The sequence below is a fragment of the Neophocaena asiaeorientalis genome, unplaced genomic scaffold, assembly GCF_003031525.2.
Source record: "Neophocaena asiaeorientalis asiaeorientalis breed wild unplaced genomic scaffold, Neophocaena_asiaeorientalis_V1.1 scaffold204, whole genome shotgun sequence".
In the NCBI taxonomy this organism is placed as follows: Eukaryota; Metazoa; Chordata; class Mammalia; order Artiodactyla; family Phocoenidae; genus Neophocaena; species Neophocaena asiaeorientalis.
In genome coordinates, this window is record NW_020173922.1 from 4,789,031 (window position 1) to 4,795,727 (window position 6,697).

Sequence of the window (6,697 nt, forward strand, 5' to 3'; positions counted from 1 at the left end):
CAGATTGGGGACCAGCAGTTCCTCAATCTTCAGCAGTCCTGGGGTGCCCTTTCTCTCTCCCACAGTGTGAGGTTTTCTGTCTTCTGTGTATTGGGGGAAATAGATGGAGCTACAGCAGGAAGGATCCAGGTTAGATTCCTGCAGTCTGTCCTCGATTTGGGTGACCTTGGCCTGTAGGACCAGCCAGGGTCAGATCTGTTATCTTGTGCCCACCTCTGGTCTGGCATCAGGACAGCACTCAGCTAGCCTCTTCTCAGTGGAGTAGTGAGTGAGTTCCCTTAGACTTATAGATCCTTAGAGATGCCTCCTCCATCTTCCTCCTCATTGCATGTATGGGGAAACTGAGGCACCCAGCAGGTAAAGAATTATTCCAGAATCACCAAGAATGGACGGGTGGGCTGCACAGCAGTGAAGTGATGACCACTGGTCCGGATGGGTTTGGGCTCAGTTCTGATACTTACTGAAGGAGCTTGGGCAAGTCATTTCCTTCTTTCTAAGCCTCAGTTTCCTCATTTATAAATTGAGGATTAAAAACTCTTATCTACTTCCCAGGATAGCTGTGAGGATTAAATCAGATGGTGATGGTGTTGGGGAGAATAATAGCGATTAGAGGCATTGTCAGCCTAGCGCTCACTTCGTGCCAGGTGCTGTGTCAAGTGACTCAGCACATGAGATCCTAGAGGTGATTATACTAGGTTGACAAAGGCTCTGGGCCTTCCTGAAGAGGCCTGGGTAACGAGAGCAGCTCACAGGCAGAGTGACGAAGCCCCTACCAGGCCTGGTGCCCGACTCCAGGCCTCCAGGATGAGCTCCAGCACTCCTCTGCCAGTGCTCTGGCTGGAGGCAGAGGGAGGGACGAGATGACCTTAAGCTGTCCCCTGTGCAGTGGCTCCCATGTTCCCGAGGCCTGGATCCGATTTCCGGCCCCGGGGGAGGGCAGAGGGGGCTGGTAGATGGAGGAAGTATGTGTCCTGGCCCGGGCAGCTGGACCTGGGGGCCTTGCCCCGGATTCTGGGGCCTTTCCTGCAAAGGGACTGTCCAAGAGCAGGAAGGAAGGAAGTGGGGAGGGGGAGGAAGAGGGGGAGAGAGAAAGGATGGGACAGGCCCCAGCTGGGAGTGAGTTTTCTCTGGGACCGGCCCAGAAAAGAGGACATCTGGATTTGCCTGGCTGAGAGGCCGTGGGTCTGGTGGCACTGGCTGGGGCCTGGATGTGAGTGAGGTGGTGGGGGGCAAGAAAAGAGGATGAGTCCCACCCTCCGTCTCCTCATCTGTGTGGCACATACAAGAACACCCCCTTCCTGGGCAGGATGGGAGTAAAGAATGAGGTCAAAAATGCAAAGCACCACAGGGGCCTGGTAGGTGCGTCATGCTTGAGTTATTCCCTCCCCCCAGACCTAGGCAAGGGCCTGTGAACTCAGGCGTTATTGAGCACCTACTGTGTGTTGGGGCCTGGGGCTGTTGACGTGCACAGGAGCCAGTCCTGGTCTCACAGAGCCAGTCTGTAGTGAGAGAGAAGGATGAGTCGCCAGGCAGTGAGGGAAGAGCACAGGGCCTGGACAGTCCAAGTGAGAGGCCTGACCCAGCCTGGGAGGTGAGGGAAGGTTTCTTGGAGGAGGTGATATTCATGTCAGGACTCAAAGGATGAGTATGCATTAGCCAGAAGAAGGGGCGTGGTGGGGAAGAGGGTTCTAGGTGGAGGGAAGGTAAAGCAGGTTCCAAGCCCAGGGTTCAGGGAGAGTACGACTATGGCCGCAGCAGAATGTGTGGCAATGAGCAGTGGCAGGAGGGGAGGCAGGGCCTTGGGGCTCAGGGATAGGGCTGTGGATTTTATCCTGAGGGCATTGGGGAGCCACAGAAAGTTATAGGCAGGGGTGGAATGATCAGAACAGAATAAGGCCCAGTGGAGGGCACTCAGGGCCTCTACCTCCATGCCCTCATCTCTCACCAGTCCTCAGTGAGGTGCAGCCAGGCCAGAGCATCATAGCCCCCCTAGTAACTTCTCAGCTTTTCCCACCCCATTTCTTTGTCAAGGCTTCTTCCCTATCTGGATATTATTTTCCTGGAGAAGCCAGCATCTTCCCCTGACCATGAAAACACAGCACAAGGAAGGATGGAGCAGCCCTCAGTCCCTTTACCTTTCTGTCCTTCCTTACTCATCAGTAAGCCAAAGGGAGAGAGTATTGGCAGAATGTGTGCCAACCAAGTGAATAAAAACAGTTGACTTAATTTATGCAGTGTTTCCACCGCTCAGGTAAGAATGAAGTACATGCACAAGCTACAAACTGTATAATTCTGCTGATTCTGCATATGAGTGAAATGCCCTTAAATTTGCATTTAAAACTGGCATTGCATAATGTAAAGATGAACGGTAGAAGTCATGCTAGTCATTAAAATTTTTAATTTTTCTTTACTTAGAATGATATTAAATAGCAAATACAAAAACATCATGACAAGTTGAGAGACCACCTAGGAAAGGAAAAAGCTTCATATATATTACTATTAGGCACTTTCTCCTTGCTTTTTGGACGAGGAAGGGGCCCTGCCTTTCCATTTTCTGATGGGTCCGGCTCTGGGTGGAAGACCCCCTCCATGTCTGTTTTAGGGTGGGAGCTGTGAAGGGGAGGACCCAAGGCTGCCCCCACCCTGGGCATTCCTTCTGTGGTACAGCCAGTGTGGTGAGTGAGGCTTACAATTCCCTGAGCCCAGGGGTGCCAGTAGGAGACAGAACCGCCTCCTTTTCTATTGTATCCCTCCCAGCTGGCGGAAGACCTAGCCCTCCCTGGGGGTCCTGCTCTCTCCCCAGGTGCCACAGTCCAGGGTTTAGGGCAGGGCATCTGGGGGAAGTCAGCCCCCTCAGGCCTGAAGATGATGCTGTCCCTGGCCTTGGAGGACCTCTTCACTGACTACCAGGCTGCCATCCAGCCTTTGAGCCCCAGGGGCTTCCTGGTTCCCTCCCCTTAAGACAGGGCTCCCCAAGGGCGGGACCTGCAGAGGGGCCTCAGAAGCAGGCTGTTGAGAAGCTGGAGAGGGCTTCTGTCTCCCCTCTCTCAGCACTGCCCCCAGCTGGGTGAAGGAGAGGGGTGGGTTCTCTCTCCTTGGCTTGCTTTTGGGGGACAGTGAAGGGAGGGACCGAAACCCTTTGGCAGTGATCAGCCAGCAACCTGGTGGGCTGCCGGTAGGAGGCCCTCGCTGTTGAGGCAGAGGGAGGATGAGTGGGAGTGCAGTTAGGTGAGAGGAAAGAGCCTCCTGAGACTGGGTCTCCGAGGGGCTGGGGGAAGGGCAGGCTGCCTGGGGTGGTTAAGACTCCCTTCCCACTCTTTGCCTCTGGCTCTAGTCCCACCGACTCGTCCAAGCTCTCTGACCCTATTTCCTCCTTGAAATCTTAGGATAATGACTGCGCCTGCCCCAAGGACCCCTGTGAACGTTCTCAGAGCTAATGCACAAACAGCATTTAGTGTGGAGCTTGGCACTTAGGAGCCACCATTCACAGAAGCTCATTTGTTGTGGAAGAGGAGGTTGGTGACTTGGTGGGGCCTCCCTCCTCTGCCACCAAGAATGTCCTCCATCCCCTTTCCCTCTCCCAGGTCCTCCTCCTTTCCTCTACCCTCCTTCCCCACTTCTTCTCTCTGCTGTTCCTCTAGCATACTAGGCTTGTGCTCACCTCAGGGCCTTTGCACTTGCTGTTCCCTCTCTCTGCAGCTCTGGTCTCCCAGATGCTTGATGACTGACTCATTTCTTGGGTCATAGCATAAATGTCACCTCCTCCGGGATGGTGTGCCTGATTGCTCCAGTTGATGTCTTCCTGGTGAAGCCACTCTTACATTTCACTTGGTAGGTGATAATTTTGTTTATTTGTTTGTTCAGCATCTTTCTCCCTTGCCCCCCAGGCTGTGAACCTCACGTAGGTGGGCACCTTGTCTTCTTGTTTCCCATGTCCTCAGTGACTGGCAGCACATAATAGGTGCACCACACAGACAGAGCCCTGTTTGTCTGAAGTTCACAGTTTAATGGGTGAGGCAGGATTGAACAAGCAAACAAATGTTTTGATACATATTTATGATTATTTTTTCAAAAATACGCCTTTATTTTGTTTTTTGGCTATGCCGTGCAGCATGTGGGATCTTAGTTCCCCCACCAGGGATCGAACCTGTGCCCCCTGCAATGGAAGCGTGGAGTCTTAACCACTGGACCGCCAGGGAAGTCCCTATTTATTATTTTTCATGTGGTAAGATATATATAACATAAAAATCAGGATCTTGACCATTTTAAAGTGTACAGTTCTGTGGCATTGAGGCCATTCACATTGCTGTGCAACCGTCACCACCATCCATCTCCAGAACTCTTTTCGTCTTGCAAAACTGAAACTCTGTACCATTAAACAATAACTCCCCATTTCCTGCACTCCTTCCAGCCCCTGGCAACCACCATTTTACTTTTTGTCTCTATGAATCTGACTACTCTGCATGGCTCGAATAAGTGGAATCATGCAATATTTGTCTTCTTGTGACTGGCCTATTTCGCTTAGCATAATGCCCTCAAGATTCATCCATGTTGTAGCATGTGTCAGAATTCACTTCCTTTTTAAATAATATTCCATTGTATGTATAGACCACATTTCATTTATCTATTCTTCTGTTGATGGACACTTGGGTTGCTTCCACCTCTTGGCCATTGTAAATAATGCTGCTGTGAACATGGGTGTACAAATATCTCTTCAAGACCCTGCTTTCAATTCTTTAGTGTAGGGCTTCCCTGGTAGCACGGTGGTTAAGAATCCACCTGCCAATGCAGGGGACACGGGTTCGAGCCCTGGTCCGGGAAGATCCCACGTGCTGCAGAGCAACTAAGCCCGTGCGCCACAACTACTGAGCCTGCGCTCTAGAGCCCGCAAGCCACAACTACTGACCCCAAGTGCCTAGAGCCTGTGCTCTGCAACAAGAGAAGCCACCACAATGGGAAGCCCGCGCACCACAACAAAGAGTAGCCCCTGCTCGCCACAACTAGAGAAAGCCCACGTGCAGCAATGAAGACCCAACGCAGCCAAAAATAAATAAATAAATAAAATTTCTTTAGTGTATATACCCAGGAGTGGAATTGTTGGATCATATGTTAATTCTATTTTTAATTAAACATTAAAAAAAAACTTTTTAATTAAAAAAATTTGTTTTGGCTGCACCGCACGGCATACGGGATCTTAGTTCCCAGACCAGGGATCGAACCCGTGTCCCCTGCATTGGAAGTGTGGAGACTTAACGTGCCAGGGAAGTCTCTATTTTTAATTTTTTGAGGAACCATCATATTGTTTACTTCAGTGGCTGCACCCTTTTACATTCCCACTAATAGTGCAAAAGAGTTTCAATTTCTGCATATCCTCACAGGATATGCTTTTTTTCTGCTTTTTTTTTTTTTTTTAGTAGTCATCCTAATGGATGTGAGGTGGTATCTCATTGTGGTTTTTTTTTAATTAGTTAATTTATGATTTATTTTTGGCTGTGTTGGGTCTTCGTTGCTGCACGTGGGCTTTCTCTAGTCGCATGAGCTGGGGCTACGCTTCGTTGTGTGCGGGCTTCTCATTGCAGTGGCTTCTCTTGTTGCAGAGCACGGGCTTCAGTAGTTGTGGCACTCAGGCTCAGTAGTTGTGGCGCACGGGCTTAGATGCTCCACGGCATGTGGGATCTTCCCAGACCAGGGCTCGAACCCGTGTCCCCTGCATTGGCAGGCGGATTCCCAACCACTGCGCCACCAGGGAAGCCCCTCCTATTGTGGTTGTGGTTTGCATTTCTTTAATGATTAGGATGCACATTTTGAAAGAAATGTTTGGAGAGAATGGAGGGTAGGGAGCCTTTTAGCTCTGGTGGTCTGGAAGGAGGTGGTGTTTAAATTGAGGCAGAAGGGAAGGAGGCAGCCAGTGGAGGATCTGGGGGAAGAACATTTAGAGAGAAAAGAGTAAGTGAACAGGACCTGAAGTGTGAGTGAACGCTGCATGTTTTTGCTGGAGAAATAGTGAGTAATGGGCAAGGGGGTGGACGTAGAAGATGTGGTCTGACGGGTGGGCTAGGTGATCCAGGACTTTAGGCCATGGAAAGGAGTTTGTATTTGCAGTTTACGGTAAGCACTGGTTTCCTCAAGTCATAGGCAGAAGGGGGGCCGAGGGGGAACACGGGGACAGAGGGATGGATGGACGGAAAAGGGGGCTGATTGGGCGGTGATGTCACTGTTGTGAGCGTGACAGTGTGCGTGCACAGGACACGTGGTGCTTGCTGGTGTGTGCCTGTGTGCGTGTGTGCACCTGGCGGCCTGGGGCATGTGGGTGCTTGTGTGTGCGTGTACACCTCCAGAGGCCCCGGATCATCATACGATCGTCTCTCTCAGGAGTGCGCTGTGCCCACCTACCTCATGCCCACGGCAGCCGCCCCAGCCAGCAGGGCGCGGTGTTGCTTCCTGGGCTCCTACCCCCGGCCTGGAACGAGCAAGAAGGATCCGGTTGAGGCTGGTCTCCGAGTATGACGACCAGTCTTTGAAGGTTTCGAGACAAGAGCTTGCCCGCCTGAGACCAGGAGATGACTCCAAGCCTCACCTTTGCAAGGCAGCAAGGGACGCGGGGGGCCACAGACTGGGTGAGCAGGGCCGGCTGCTGCAGTACCGAGAAGGGCCACACGGGGGCAGCCGAGGACGCGAAGAGGAGGTGGGGAGGTGG